Source organism: Aquarana catesbeiana, linkage group LG04 (assembly GCF_042186555.1).
Source record: "Aquarana catesbeiana isolate 2022-GZ linkage group LG04, ASM4218655v1, whole genome shotgun sequence".
Lineage (NCBI taxonomy): Eukaryota > Metazoa > Chordata > Amphibia > Anura > Ranidae > Aquarana > Aquarana catesbeiana.
In genome coordinates this window covers 248,917,190-248,933,430 of record NC_133327.1, presented here as the reverse complement: position 1 = coordinate 248,933,430, position 16,241 = coordinate 248,917,190, and the positions used below count along the sequence as shown (strand labels likewise).

General features: G+C 45.4%; 1 protein-coding gene across 3 annotated transcripts in view; it reads right to left on the bottom strand.

Annotated features, from left to right (window-relative positions):
- The window catches only part of LOC141139850 (probable cation-transporting ATPase 13A5), a 356,120-nt gene that overhangs the window by 13,042 nt on the left and 326,837 nt on the right, over window positions 1-16,241 (bottom strand). The window lies entirely within an intron of this gene.

The window sequence follows — 16,241 nt, the reverse complement described above, 5'->3', positions numbered from 1 at the left end:
ATCCACCTATATGAGTTGTATCTGTTTATCTGCGGTCCTCTTTTCTCTACAGCTTGTCTGAGCATAAAATAGGGGGCAAAGAGGTGACTTTACACACTGCAGAGCTCAATGAGAAGAGCTCTGAGAGCTGATTGGAGGGAAGGGATGCACGCCGCTTCACACAGCACACAGGAACAGAGCTGAGTCTGCCAATACACAGGAACAGAGCTGAGGCTGTCAATCACAGGCTTTGTGCTGGAGCTCCCTCCTTTGTAACCTTTTTCAGCTTGGTGTCAGGAAAACTTGTCAGAAGTGACTCAAGCATATATTGGAGGAATGGGGCAGCAGACAGAAATGACACCTATAGACAAGTACACACTATAAAGGTATATGCTTTATTCATATTTCATTTCTGAGATTTACAACCACTTTAAATACAGCACAATACACATAACTTTTTTATATGTAGATTACAATATTTCATTTTTAGAAAAGACATTTATGGAGCTAACAGAAAATATACAGTAAGAACTTGTAGGTCAATTCAAAAAGCTTTACTGCATACGATAAGGGTATCATATTAGTCATTTGCATACATTATAGATACCACATTAAAAGCTCTTACGTCCAATTCACAAACGGACCAGAGCATTAAAAAGCATGCAATGATTAGGGATGGGCTTTATGTTTGGGTCGAACATGAGTTCGACTCGAACATTGGCTGTTCGCCCGTTCGCAGAAAAGCGAACAATTTGGGGTGTTCGCGCCACACCCTTTAAAAATTTTTATAAAACGGCCGTTTTTTCGGGAGCCGTGATTTTAATAAAGCTTAAAGTGAAACAATAAAAGTGTAATATTCCTTTAAATTTCGTACCTGGGGGTGTCTATAGTATGCCTGTAAAGTGGCGCTTTTTTCCCCTGTTTAGAATAGTCTGACAGAAAAATGACATTTCTAAAGGGAAAAAAGTCATGAAGTAATAGCGGCTATAATGAATTGTCTATGGGAGAAATCAAAAGTGCTAATTTTAAGGGTTAATATGCAAGGTGTTCTTCTTCTTCCTCCGCTTCTTCCTCCGATCTTCTCGTCCGCCATCTTCCTCTGGCTTCGTCCTCCGCATGATCCGCCTCAGTGGGAGTCTTCCACTGTGTGATGCTTCTGTTCAGGTGACAGTTCTTATATAATGGAGGGCGGGGCCACCTGGTGACCCCGCCCCCTCTGACGCACAAGGACTTCCCTATGGCTTTCCCCGTGTTGTCAGAGGGGGGTGGAGTCACAAACGGGTGACCCTGCCCTCTTTTGACAACACAGGGAAAGCCATAGGGAAGTCCCCGTGTGTCAGAGGGGGCGGAGTCACCGGGTGGCCCCACCCTATGTTATATAAGAACTGTCACCTGAACAGAAGCGTCACACAGTGAAGCCGGAGGAAGATGCCGGACGAGAAGACCGGAGGAAGAAGCAGAGGAAGAAGCGGCGAAAGAAGAAGATGGAGGAACAAGAAGAAAATCGAAGGAAGACCAGAAGAAAGAAGATGGAAGAAGAAACGGGGAAAGAAGAAGAAATTAATAAAGGAATTGTCAAAAACCGTCTCTTGTCTTTTTTAACCTTTTTGACACTTTTTTTGTGAAATAGTAGGGGTACTTTTGTACCCCATTACCAATTCACATGGGGGGGCTCGGGATCTGGGGGTCCCCTTGTTAAAGGGGGCTTTCAGATTCCGATAAGGCCCCCGCCCGCAGACCCCCACAACCACCGGGCAAGGGTTGTGGGAATGAGGACCTTCTCCCCATCAACATGGGGACAAAGTGCTTTGGGGGGCCGCTACCCCAAAGCATCCTCCCAATGTTGAGGGCATGTGACCTGGTACGGTTCAGGAGGGGGGGCGCTCTCTCATCCCCCCTCTTTTCCTGCGGCCTGCCAGGTTTCATGCTCGGATAAGGATCTGGTTGGGGGGACCCCACAACATTTTTTAAAAAAATTTTGGTTTGGGGTTCCCCTGTGGGGAAATCCCATGCCGTTTTAATCAATGAACTTTTATGTGTATTGCCGGACCGACAATCCATTATAGCCGGCGCTAGTGCTAGTACTTTTAAATTACTTTTTTTCCTTTAGAAATGTCATTTTACACTCGGACTGTTCTAAACACGGGAAACATGCGCCTCTTTACAGGCATACTATAGGCACCCCCAGGTAAAAAATTTAAAGGAATATTTCACTTTTATTGTTTCACTTTAAGCTTTATTAAAATCACTGCTCCCGAAAATTTTAAAACTTTTTTTTGCACCGATACATGTCCCCTGGGGCAGGACCCAGGTCCCCAAACATTTTTTATGACAATAACGTGCATATTAACCCTTGAAATTAGCATTTTTGATTTTTCATGTTCGTGTTCCATAGACTTTAACAGTGTTAACAAAGTTTTTACCTGTTCGCATGTTACCACCAGGTTTTAGCTGGCGATATTACATGTGGTATTTGTCAAAAAACAGCCTTTGGGTCTGGTATGGATTTTAAGGGGAACCCCACGCCAAATAATAAAAAAAAGTCTTGGAGCACCTCCCCTTCTGAACCATACCAGGCCACATGCCCTAAACATGAGGGGTGGGTGCTTTGGGGCAGGGTCTCCGTGTGACGTCACCGGATGGCCATGCCCCAATTCTATATAAGAAATGCCAGACAGCGGGAGCCGACACAACAGAGGCAGCGAGGGTCGGATGAAGGCCGTGTTTTTTTATTTTTAGCAGGCAGCGGCAGACGAAGAAGACATCACCAGAGAGAGAAGAAGCACCGAAGGGAGAAGATAGTGGAGGGAGAAGACAATGGAGGGAGAAGAAACCACTGAAGAGAGAAGAGGGAAAAGAAGCACCGCATGGAGAAGAATCGCCGAAGGGAGAAGAAACCACCGGATAGAGAAGAGGGAGAAGAAACACCGGAGGGAGAAGACACGGTTTTTAATAAAGGATTTATCAAAAACCCTCTCTTGTGTTTTCTAACACTACACTTTTTTTTGGTGAATGGGTAGGGGTACTCATTCACATAGGGGGGCCCAGGATCTGGGGGTCCCCTTGTTGTTTCGTCATCTGGGGCACTAGTGCGTCACTTTTTGACGAAACGTACGTCGGGAGGTGCTGACGTCATCGCATGCTTTAAGCATTATTAAAATCACTGCTCCTGAAAAAACGTCAGTTTTTTAAACTTTTTTTGCATTGATCCATGTCCCCTGGGGCAGGACCCAGGTCCCCAAACACTTTTTATGACAATAACTTGCATATAAGCCTTTAAAATTAGCACTTTTGATTATTCATGTTCGTGTCCCATAGACTTTAACGGTGTTCGTGTTTTCGAACAAATGTTTTGCCCGTTCGCAAGTTCTGGTGCGAACCGAACAGGGGGCTGTTTGGCTCATCCCTACTCTCCACAGTGACTCACCTGTTGATGATCCTGCTCGTCGGTCCTGCCTACTTAAGCTGTCCAGTCCAGATGATCTCTGCCTTTGCCTTGGTCACATCTCTAGAGACGCTTTCCTGTGTTCCTGTTAAAGACTTGCTTGGCTGACATTCCTTCTGGCTCCAGATCCTGCTTGCTGTTTACTATGCTCATCTCTGGCTCCCTGACGTTTTGGCTTGTCTGACCATCTGTTCTGGTTCCTGGCTATGTTTTGATTATGTTTACTCTGTGTATCTTTTTATTATTATTATTATTAAACAAGTGTGATTTAACTGTACTTCTGTCTCAATCAGATTCATGGTTTCTGACAGAACTGATAGAAGTCACAAGGCTGCTATATACTGCTGATGAGAAAAGATATTTATCAGTTTACATTTACTAAAATAATTGCATTTCCATGTTCTGTGTACTGTGGTAGACCAGATATAGTTAATGCAGGTTCTGGGTTTAGTAACACTTTAATGTATGAGCTAGAGTATATATAGTAAGGTGATTTATAATCGTAATTGTTAGGCCAGGTTCACACTGGTGCCACAATCGCTCTGACTTTGAAAGCACATGTTGCATGACATGTAAATATCAATGTTTCCCTATGAGAGCTGTCTTAACTGGTCTGACTTGTGTCAGTCCGACTCTGGAAAAGGTTCCTTAACTACTTTGGTCAGCTTATAAAATTGAATGGAAGTCGCATTTAAGTCAGATCAGCAGCTTAACTGATCTGACTTGTGACATGCGACTTGTGCTCAGAGGCAATGTTAGCAATGCAAAATGTATTGAAAATATGGTATGGATTTTAAAGGGGAATCCCACAGCAAAGTTTAAAAAAAAAACGGTGTGGCCCCCAAGGGGCTTAAAGGGGGCTTTAAGGGGAGGCTTTAAGAAAGGGGTCTCCTAGATCCCACCCCCCATGTGAATGAGTATAGGGTAGTACCATTACCATTATAGTACCATTCACCCCCCAAAAAAACTGTGTAGTGTAACAAAAAACATGAGGCAGTTTTTGGCAAGTCCTTTATTAAAAATGAATAATGTCCCCCGATGTAGATCCAACACAATGTCCTCCTCCACCATCGCTGACACCGCCGCCACCGACCCAATAAAAAAAAGCTCCTCCCCTGACGAATGCTTGCGCCATTCTGGCAGCTCCCGTGTCTGACAGTTCTTATATATCTATGGGGCGTGGCCATGCAGTGACATAACCTGGAGACCCCGCCCCCTTGTGACGTCACAGGCCCAGGCATGGTGGGTCTGTGATGTCACCATTGGGCGGGTCTCTTGGTTACATCACCATGTGGCCATGCCCCCATAGTTATATAAGAACTGTCAGACATGGAAGCTGCCAGAATGACGGGAGCCTTCATCAGGGAGGAGTGTTTTTATTTTTTTATCGGATCAGCAGTGGCGGCCATCTTGATTGACATTGGGACATTATTAATTTTTATTAAAGGACTTGTCAAAAACAAAATCTCATGGTTTAATCACAACAAAGAGAATATATGATCTGAAGCATACACAGTGAGGTGATAGTACAGTGGTCATGGGACTTTCAATGAGGCAGGTCACTTACTGAAATTGGATAAAAAAAAAGAAACTAGTAATTTATTGCACATTTACTGCACATTCCATGATTAGCACAATTCCATGATTGCCACAAATACATAAAATTTATATCCACATATGATACAGACATATAGAGAGAGCTGACATAAAAAAAAATCATACAATAATACAATTAATATTATAAAAGTAAAGTACTATTTCATAAAAAAAGTAGTATGTCTGGACATCTATGGGGCTCAACGCGTTTCATGGATCCTTGTCCACTCATCAGGAGCTTGATGCAAAAAGATATCTGTGAATGTAGGTTTGTGTTAGGATACAGTAATCTCATATTTGTATTCTATGTCTGTATCATATCTGGATATTGATTTTAGGCATTTGTGCCAATCATGGAATTTGTGCTCATCATGGAATGTGCAATAAATTACTAATTTGATTTTATCCAATTTCAGTGACCTGCCTCATTCAAAGTCCCATGACCACTGTCCTATGTTTGCCTATTATTATTACAGAAAACAGAAAATTCAGTAAAATTCGAACCTTTTAATATAGTGGTAAAAATTGTACAAATAGTAAACATAGTCAAAACATAGCCAGGGTATGGTAATCAAAGCGGGTAGTCAGTGCAAGCCAGTAAATCAGGAAGCCAGAGATCAGCATAGTCGCAGACAGAAACAGGATCAGGAACCAGAGGGGTTGTCAGCCAGGCAAGTCTTAACAGGAACAAAGAACAGAGAATATTCAGATATGTTGACCAAGGCGAAGGCAAGGGAGAACTGAACCAAGCCGTTTAAATAACCAGAAGGGGCTGGCTGGCAGGAAATGATCACCAGGTGAGGCACCGAGGAACGATGAGTGCTGGTAATTAACCGACAGTTGAGCACTAAGAAAGGAGGGCTGAGCCCAGCCCTGACAGTACCCTTTCCTCAACGTCTCCTCCCCCTCAGAGGGCCACCAGGTTTGAGATGAAAATGTCTATGGAAAGCACAAAGGAGGACAGAAGCATGTACGTCTGAGGATGATACACAAGAGCGTTCCTGTGGACCATACCCTTTCCAATGAACCAGGTACTGTATGCGCCCACAGAACTTATGGGAGTCAATGATTGATTGTATTTCATACTCCTCATGGTTCTCAACCTGAACTGGGCAAGGACTTGGTACCGAGGTGGTGAAGTGGTTGCACACCAAGGGTTTTAATAAGGAGACGTAAAATACATTCTAAATACGCATGTTAGAAGGAAGGTCTAATGCATAAGCCACTGGGTTGATCTTACAGAGAATACGGAAAGGTCCAATAAACCATGGTGCCAGTTTCAGTGAGGGAACATGAAGTCGAAGGTTGCAAGATGACAGCCAGGCCCTCTGCCCAACCTGGTAGGAAAGCGCAGGTAGGCGTCCGTTGTCAGCATGGAGTCTGTACCTATCACTGGCACGTTGCAAGGACTCTTGAACCTGTACCCAAGAGGAACAAGAACCACGGAGATGATCCTCTAAGGCAGAAATTCTTTGAGGAGCAAATGAGCCAGGCAACATGGATGGTTGGAAACCATAATCGGGAGACAATCGAGAAGCGGTATTGACGGCACTATTGTGAGCAAACTCTGCCCAAGGTTAGAGGTCTGATCAGTTGTTATGGTGGTCAGAAATATAGCAGCGTAGAAACTGCTCCAAGGCTCGGTTGGCTCGTTCTGCAGTCCCACTGGACTGCAGGTGATATGCAGAGGAGAAAGAAAGCTGTATTGCTAACTGTGCAGAAAAGGCTCACCAAAATTGGGAGACAACTGACTACCCCTATTCGAGATAACCTTGGGTAGCCCATGTAATCGAAAGATCTCCAGAGCAAAAATGTATGCCAGTTTTTTGGATGTGGGCAACTTCCTAAGTGAAATACAATGTGGCATTTTCAAGTAACGGTCAACCACCATAAGAATAACTGTGTTGACCTGGGAGTTGGGTAACTCCCCAATAAAATCCATAGACCATCCAAGATCCATTTAGAGAATGACAACCAAACTGATAAGAGACATGGAGGAGCTCGGCTATGGGGAAAGATTAGAGGAACTGAATTTATTCCCTCTTGAGAAGAGGAGATTAAGGGGGGATATGATCAACATGTACAAATACATAAGTGGTCCATATAGTGAACTTGGTGTTGAGTTATTCACTTTAAGGTTATCACAGAGGACAAGGGAGCACTCTTTACGTCTAGAGGAAAAAAAGATTTCATCTCCAAATACAGAAATGTCTCTTAACAGCAGGGATGAGCTTCGAGTTCGAGTTGAACTCATGTTCTACTCGAACATTGGCTGTTCGCAAGTTCGCCGAACAGCGAACAATTTGGGGTGTTCGCGGCAAATTCGAATGCCGCGGAACACCCTTTAAAAGTCTATGGGAGAAATCAAAAGTGCTAATTTTAAAGGCTTATATGCAAGTTATTGTCATAAAAAGTGTTTGGGGACCCGGGTCCTGCCCCAGGGGACATGGATCAATGCAAAAAAAAGTTTTAAAAACGGACGTTTTTTCAGGAACAGTGATTTTATTAATGCTTAAAGTCAAACAATAAAAGTGTAATATCCCTTTAAATTTCGTACCTGGGGGGTGTCTATAGTATGCCTGTAAAGGGGCGCATGTTTCCTGTGTTTAGAACAGTCTGACAGCAAAATGACATTTGGAAGGAAAAAACTCATTTAAAACTACCCGCGGCTATTGCATTGCCGACAATACACATAGAAGTTCATTGATAAAAACGGCATGGGAATTCCCCACAGGGCAACCCCGAACCAAAATAAAAAAAAAAAAATGATGTGGGGGTCCCCCTAAATTCCATACAAGGCCCTTCAGGTCTGGTATGGATATTAAGGGGAACCCCAGCCAAAATTAAAAAAAAAAATTGACGTGGGGTTCCCCCTAAATTCCATACCAGACCCTTCAGGTCTGGTATGGATTTTAAGGGGAACCCCGCGCCAAAAAAAAAAAAAAAACGGCGTGGGGTCCCCCCAAGAATCCATACCAGACCCTTATCCGAGCACGCAACCTGGCAGGCCGCAGGAAAAGAGGGGGGGACGAGAGTGCGCCCCCCCCCTCCTGAACCGTACCAGGCCACATGCCCTCAACATTGGGAGGGTGCTTTGGGGTAGCCCCCCAAAACACCTTGTCCCCATGTTGATGAAGACAAGGGCCTCATCCCCACAACCCTGGCCGGTGGTTGTGGGGGTCTGCGGGCAGGGGGCTTATCGGAATCTGGAAGCCCCCTTTAACAAGGGGACCCCCAGATCCCGGCCCCCCCCCTGTGTGAAATGGTAAGGGGGTACTTACCCCTACCATTTCACTAAAAAACTGTCAAAAATGTTAAAAATGACAAGAGACAGTTTTTGACAATTCCTTTATTTAAATGCTTCTTCTTTCTTCCTTCATCTTCTTCTTCTGGTTCTTCTGGCTCTTCTGGTTCTTCCTCCGGCGTTCTCGTCCAGCATCTTCTCCGCGGCGTCTTCTATCTTCTTCTCCTCGGGCCGCTCCGCACCCATGGCATGGGGGGGGAGGCTCCCGCTCTTCTCTTCATCTTCTTCTCTTCTTCATCTTCTTCTTCATCTTCTTCTTCTTCTTCTCTTCTTCCTTCTTCTGTTCTTCATGTCTTCTCCGGGCCGCTCCGCAGCCATGCTGGCATGGAGGGAGGCTCCCGCTGTGTGACGGCGTCTCTTCGTCTGACGGTTCTTAAATAACGGGGGGCGGGGCCATCCGGTGACCCCGCCCCCCTCTGACGCACGGTGACTTGAGGGACTTCCCTGTGACGTCACGGGGAATGCCACAGGGAAGTCCCGTCATGTCACCGTGCGTCAGAGGGGGGCGGGGTCACCGGGTGGCCCCGCCCCCCGTTATTTAAGAACCGTCAGACGAAGAGACGCCGTCACACAGCGGGAGCCTCCCTCCATGCCACAGCATGGCTGCGGAGCGGCCCGGAGAAGACATGAAGAACAGAAGAAGGAAGAAGAGAAGAAGAAGAAGAAGATGAAGAAGAAGATGAAGAAGAGAAGAAGATGAAGAGAAGAGCGGGAGCCTCCCCCCTCATGCCATGGGTGCGGAGCGGCCCGAGGAGAAGAAGATAGAAGACGCCGCGGAGAAGATGCTGGACGAGAACGCCGGAGGAAGAACCAGAAGAGCCAGAAGAACCAGAAGAAGAAGAAGATGAAGGAAGAAAGAAGAAGCATTTAAATAAAGGAATTGTCAAAAACTGTCTCTTGTCATTTTTAACATTTTTGACAGTTTTTTAGTGAAATGGTAGGGGTAAGTACCCCCTTACCATATCACACAGGGGGGGGTCCGGGATCTGGGGGTCCCCTTGTTAAAGGGGGCTTCCAGATTCCGATAAGCCCCCCGCCCGCAGACCCCCACAACCACCGGCCAGGGTTGTGGGGATGAGGCCCTTGTCTTCATCAACATGGGGACAAGGTGTTTTGGGGGGCTACCCCAAAGCACCCTCCCAATGTTGAGGGCATGTGGCCTGGTACGGTTCAGGAGGGGGGGGGGCCGCACTCTCGTCCCCCCCTCTTTTCCTGCGGCCTGCCAGGTTGCGTGCTCGGATAAGGGTCTGGTATGGATTTTTAGGGGGACCCCACGCCGTTTTTTTTTTTTTTTTTGGCGCGGGGTTCCCCTTAAAATCTATACCAGACCTGAAGGGTCTGGTATGGAATTTAGGGGGAACCCCACGTCAATTTTTTTTTTAAATTTTGGCTGGGGTTCCCCTTAATATCCATACCAGACCTGAAGGGCCTTGTATGGAATTTAGGGGGACTCCCACATCATTTTTTTTTTTAATTTTGGTTCGGGGTTGCCCTGTGGGGAATTCCCATGCCGTTTTTATCAATGAACTTTTATGTGTATTGTCGGCAATGCAATAGCCGTGGTAGTTTTAAATGTGTTTTTTCCTTCAAAATGTCATTTTGCTGTCAGACTGTTCTAAACACGGGAAACATGCGCCCCTTTACAGGCATACTATAGACACCCCCCAGGTACGAAATTTAAAGGGATATTACACTTTTATTGTTTGACTTTAAGCATTATTAAAATCACTGATCCTGAAAAAACGGCCGTTTTTAAAACTTTTTTTTGCATTGATTCATGTCCCCTGGGGCAGGACCCAGGTCCCCAAACACTTTTATTGACAATAACTTGCATATTAGCCTTTAAAATTAGCACTTTTGATTATTCATGTTCGTGTCCCATAGACTTTAACGGTGTTCGCGTGTTCGAACGAATTTTTTTCCTGTTCGCATGTTCTGGTGCGAACCGAACAGGGGGGTGTTCGGCTCATCCCTACTTAACAGTAAGAGCTGTGAAAATGTGGAATAGACTCCCTCCAGAGGTGCTTCTGGCAAGCTCAGTAGATTGCTTTAAAAAAGGCCTGGAGTCTTTCCTAAATGTACATAATATAACTGGGTACGGACATTTATAGCTTCCCCTGCTATAGCAAATTGGATCATGCTTTGCTGGGGTTTTTCGACTTCCTCTGGATCAACTGTGGGTATAGGATTGTGTATATAGGATTGTATTTTATTTATTTTTTTTTTTTTTTGGTTGAACTAGATGGACTTGCCTGACTAACTATGTAACTATGTAACTATATAGACAGGTGGGTCTAAGGTCTCTCTCCATTGGGTATAGGTTGTAGGAGACCCACTGGAAGGTGTCGTGGTGTCTTACACTGAGCACACACGGAACAAGCGGCTATGAAGGCGGCTACATCCACGCAGAGACTAGGCCATCAGAATTGTTGGGAAAAGCCCCAAATAAGTTGACACTTGTGTGTGACCAGCTGCCTTGGGAGAATGGTAAATCTGGAGCAAAGCAGTGCGGAGACTCTCAGGGACAAAGCAGCGGTCACAATGTTTTTAGGGAGGAGAGTGGATCTGAGCGGCAAGAATTCTGTCACCCAAGGGTGAAGAGAGACTGGTACGAACAGTGGCCAGAATACAATCGGGTGGTATCACAGGAACAGGAATCGACCCCATCTTGGAAGCGGAGGAAAACTGTTGCGACAATGCATTAGCCCTTACATTCTTGGTACCGGGTAAGACGAGACTATGTAATTGAAGCTTGACAGAAAAAGAGCCCATTGCGCCCTTCTGGGAGATAAATGGTTTACCTCAGACAAGAATGTGAGATTCTTGTGGTCAGTCAAAATGAGAACCAGCACAGTGGTACCTTCGAGGAGATGCCTCCATCTTTAAGAGCTAAAATGATCACTAACAGCTCTCTGTCCCCAATCTCATTATTGCATTCTGCAGGAGACAATTTCTTGGAAAAGTAGCCACAAGGATGCATAGCGCTCTCAGATGTAGGATGTTGAGACAGAAGGTCACCAACTCCAGTCTCAGAAGCATCAACCTCAAGAATGAAAGGTAACATGGGAACAAGATGTGCCAACACGGGAGCTGAAACAAAGGCAGCCTTTAGAGACTCAAAGGCTTTAATGGAATCCGGGGACCAATTCTGTGAGTTATCGTCCTTTATAGTCATATCAGTCAAGGGTTTGACCAGAGAAATTACTAATAAACTTCCGATAATAATTGGCAAAGCCAAGAAAACTTTGTAGCGGACGTAGCCCTACGGGTCATGGCCATTGTGGAACTGGAGATAGTTTCTCTGGGTCCATCGAAAAACCAACAGTAGAAATTACATAACCCAGAAGTTTAACCTATTAACTATGGAACTCGCACTTTTCCAATATATGAGAATGTCGTTGAGATAAACCACCACACATTGCTGCAACATATCTTGGCGGATATCGTTGATGAATTCCTGAAAAACTGCAGGAGGATTTCAAAGACAAAATGGCATTACGAGGTATTCGTAATGCCCTGTCCTAGTATTAAACTCCCTCCTTGATCCTCACAAGATTGTATGCCCCTCTCAGATCAAGCTTTGTGAAAACCGTTGCTCCCTTGAGGCGGTCAAATAATTCGGTAATCAACAGAATTGGATACGCGTTCTTAATCAGGTTGCGATTGAGACCCCTATAAATCATACAAGGTCTCAGCTCTCCACTCTTCTTTTTCACAAAGAAGTAGTCATCACCAGCAGGAGATGAGGATTTGCCGATGAACCCTTGAGAAAGTGCAACATAGTCATCCATGGCTTTGTCCTCCGAGACTGACAACGGGTAAACCCGGCCACAAGGAGGTATGGCACCAGACTGAAGGTCAATTGCGCAATCATACAGCAGGTGTGGAGGCAAACTAACGGCTTGACCTTTGTCAAAGACATCACCAAATTCGTGGTACTCCTCTAGCAGGGAGGTGAGTGAAGAGATGCACAAGACCTTGGTCACTCTCCTTTTTGAACCTAAGAGATACTCATCTTTATGACTGTGGCCTGTGTCTCTCTGGCCATTTCTCCCTCCAATTTCATATGTTCCTTATCTGTCCCTAATTGGGGTGTGAAAGATTTCCTCTCTTCTGCGCCCCAAAACTTGTACATATCACCATCACTTCTACCCTCTCCCTACTACTGCTCTCATCACCTCCTGCTAATACTTAACCCACCTGCTGACCCACATACAAAGACAGGGAAGCACGAGCACTCATACACCTCCCTGTCAGAAACCATTAATCAGACTGAGACAGAAGTACAGTCAAATCACGCTTGCTTAATAATAATAATAAAAAAAGGTAAACGTAGTCAAAACATAGCCAGAGTTCAGGAACCGAAACGGATTGTCAGACAAGCCAAAACATAAATCTTTAATAGGAACACAGGAGAGCGTCTCTAGAGATGTGACCAAGGCGAAGGCAGAGATCATCTGCACTAGATGGCTTAAGTAGGCAGGACTGACAAGCAGGATATCATCAACAGGTGAGTCACTGTGGAGAGATAGGATGTCAATTGGCCGACAGCTGAGCGGCCAGCTCAGAGAAGGAAGGGCTGGGCCCAGCCCTGACACTCCCACTCCCATCCTACTTATCTCACCCTAATCCCAGTCCTCCGGTATCTCACCCCCACACCCATCACCCTCCCTTCTCCAGCACCATCTGCAATTTTCTCAATCTTATCTCAATCCCCCTGTTCCTAAAAAACACCCTCCCCTTCTCATGTGCCCTCTGGAATGCCTGCTCTGTCTGCAATAAGCTCACTTCTGTCCATGACCTTTTCGTCTGCCACTCCCTTAACCTTCTTGCAATCACTGAAACATGGCTTCAAGAGACATATTCTTCAGACAGATGACAGATGACTTCTCTGCCTGGTTACCCTACTTTTTCTCCTCTGCAATACCCACTATTATCCTTGGTGATTTCAACATGCCCGCCAATGTTAGCAGCCCAGCTGCATCCCAACTTTTCAACTTAACCTCATCCTTTGACCTTACACAATGGACACAGCCCCCCACTCACTCTGATGGTAATACCCTCAACCTTGTTTTCTCCTATCTTTGCAACCCCTACAATCTCACCAACAGCCCCTTTCCTCTCTCTGACCACAACCTCATTACTTTCACAGTGTGCTTGTCTCCAACCACCTGTCCCAACAAGCAGAAAACAATTACCCGAAGAAACTTTCACCACTTTATTCCTTCTCTTTTCTATTCTGCAATTGACCACCTTCATGACTCGGAATTGGGCGGAACCTGGCAGGAGTGCGCACCAGGCGGACAAGTTACTCAGAGTGAGGTGAGGAGAGACGAATCAGGGCCAGCCGACCAACGGACTGAGGAGAAGGACTCGATTTTGAAGCACACGTGTGGATTTTATTGGGATGTAAAACTTTTGTCGGTGCTGTTGAGCAGCAGTATATGGTAGTCATGGTTCTGGACCGAGTTCCTGTATGAGGCTGCCGGTCATAGAATAAAGGTTGTCGCCCCTATTACCTGGTTTGATGTTGGTATCCCACCACCTTGAAGCATCTAGCCCCTGCACCAGGAGGAAGCGCTGTTATTCCTACTATTGATTTATGCTGTTGCCCCATTACCCAAAGGTAAGGGGCCACTACTTACAAGTGTGTGGTGTGTTGCACGGAGAAGATACATCACTATATACCTGTTCCAGTCACCTCACCCTTTTTAAGAAGATTGCTATATGTGCACTTGATTTTGGACATTTTTTATTTTTTCATCTGTCACATAAAATTTTTTATATATTTTGTTTTGCACTAGCCACTTTGTTCATTTGATGCTTGTCATCTGGCGTGCACATTACTTTGCATGACTTTACCAGCCCAGGCTAAGATTCAGTTCACTTTCTTTTCTTTTGTTTTACCTATTTATTGGGGCTGTTTTTTCTGATTCACCATTAGTTTGCACATGTCTTTGGTTCACCTGTATGCTGTATCACAGCCATAGCTATTTATCTATTTTAGCATGATACCGTGAGCACTGTCACTTTTTTGATATTGTGTACTATTTATATTATTGCATTACTGCATAGCACCGTCACTTTTGGTTTTATAGTCATTTATGCTGATGCACTTTATTTACTATGTCCTTGATGGATGAGCGCCACACCACCTGTTAATCTGTTTGCCACTTTCATATAGGGGTAGGGTGTACCCTATTCGGTATAGGCAGCTCTTCCACTAGCTCTTCCCTCTCTCAACACATGATAGCGCAGGAATAACTATACAAAATCTCACCCCTGTCTTGCCCTGACCTAGCCACCTCTATCTACAACAGTTCACTTTCATCCTCACTGGACTCACTTGTGCCCCTCACCACACAAAATGTCAGGCCCCGACTATTACAACCTTGGCAGACCGACAACACCAGAGACCTTAAGAGACATAGCCAAGCACTGAAGCGAGTGTGGCATAAAACCAACTCCCAGTATGCATTCACCCAATATAAAGCTGCCTTCTTAAAATACATTTCCTCCCTCCATGCTGCCAAACAAACTTACTTTGTCACCCTTATTAATACTCTGTCCTCCAGTCTTTGTCATCTCTTCTCTACTTTTAACGCTCTACTTTCTCCACCGCCATCTCCACCCAGTAACTTGCTCACTGCTCACGAGATTGCCAATCACCCCAAAAACAAGATTGATGCAATTCGTGGGGACATCTCCACTGCACGCTCTCAACACTCTCCTCTTTTGACCTTGCTACTACCAAAGAGGTCTCTAAAGTTTTCTCAGAAGCCCGCCTTACCACCTGTCCCCTAGATCCTGTTCCCTCACATCTACTACAGTCACCCTCTTCTTCTATCTTATGCTCCCTCACTCACATCTTCAATCTCCCCCTCTAAAATGGCACTGTAATGCTTCAGGCACTGAACTATGTTGGATTGTGTGGATCACAGCTTCGGAAGTCTATGAATACTATATTCTTAACAGTTAACTTTAACCTTAACAGCTATCAGGTAGGAAGACTCAGATGAGTTTGGAAATACAATTGGTTTTACTTAGAGTGGTAATACACAGCCACGACAGGGAGCTTCAGAGGCAACTTAAGCTTAGTAGCACTACACAGGCATAAAGTTTATAGGAAACGTAAAGATACGTGCAGTGAGTGGATTCCTGGAGATGGGGTCACCCAGTGGCTTCTTGAGAGATGTACTGGTCTCCTATGTGGAAAGGAACAGGTAAGGTTTTCTTCGGGCAAAGTAAGTAGACTGTGGGTAGGGCAGAGGAGAGTCTGACTACTAGAGAGGAAGGGGCTCTGTCTGGCCCAACAAGTGGAAGTTGGAGGGGCTCTGTCCGGCCCAAAAGTGAGGTGGAAAACAGGGCTCTATCTGGCCCAAAAGTGAGATGATAGTCGGGGCTCTGACCGGCCCAAAAGAGAGATGATAGTTGGGGCTCTGACCGGCCTATTAGAGAGAGATGACAGCAGTCTTCTGTTGGAGATCTTTACCTGGCATCAGGTTCTTAGCAGAACGTCAAGCAAATGGTGTCGGCTGTTTAAGTAGGGACAAGAGGAGGAGCTGGGTGATGTTGTTGTGACGTCATAAATATGCAACAGAGTTTGTGGAGATATCTGAGCTCCCAGTGGAAAGATAAGAATATTGCAGGAGAAATGTCGGAGCCTCCAGTGGAGGGATAAAGACATTACAGGAGAAATGTCGGAGCCTCCAGTGGAGGGATAAAGACATTACAGGAGAAATGTCAGAGCCTCCAGTGGAGGGATAAAGACATTACAGGAAAAATGTCGGAGCCTCCAGTGGAGGGATAAGGATATTACAGGACCCCCCCTGTGGGACCCCTCCTTGGGGCCAAGGGAGCAGACCTGTCAGGATTGTGAGAATGGAAGAGGCGGACAAGCCGTGGGGCATGAACCTC